Genomic DNA, 356 nt, shown 5'->3' on the forward strand with positions numbered 1-356 from the left:
GGGGGGGGGCAAATAGACAGACCGAAAATAAGAATAAGAATTACATATGCTCAGATCCTATCCAAACACTGAAACCCCATCAGTTTGTTTTGTTATAGTTACCCTACAAGTAGACTTAACCAGCAGACGGACGCGGTATTTTACAAGGACAGCGGCCGATGCTCGCCCCCCCCCCTCCCCGAATGGCCGTCATGTGGTGTCATGAAGCGTGCGACGGGCCCGCGAATGTCAGGAACATGCACACGGGAGGCATTTTCCGCGCCGCCGCTACGGAATCGCGAAGGCTACGGCCGAGGCTGTCGAGAGCTTTTGTTGGCCTACGACTCTTGGCTTTTTTCTGGCTGTTTGATTCGCTC

This window comes from Penaeus monodon, chromosome 22 (genome assembly GCF_015228065.2).
Source record: "Penaeus monodon isolate SGIC_2016 chromosome 22, NSTDA_Pmon_1, whole genome shotgun sequence".
Taxonomy (NCBI): Eukaryota; Metazoa; Arthropoda; class Malacostraca; order Decapoda; family Penaeidae; genus Penaeus; species Penaeus monodon.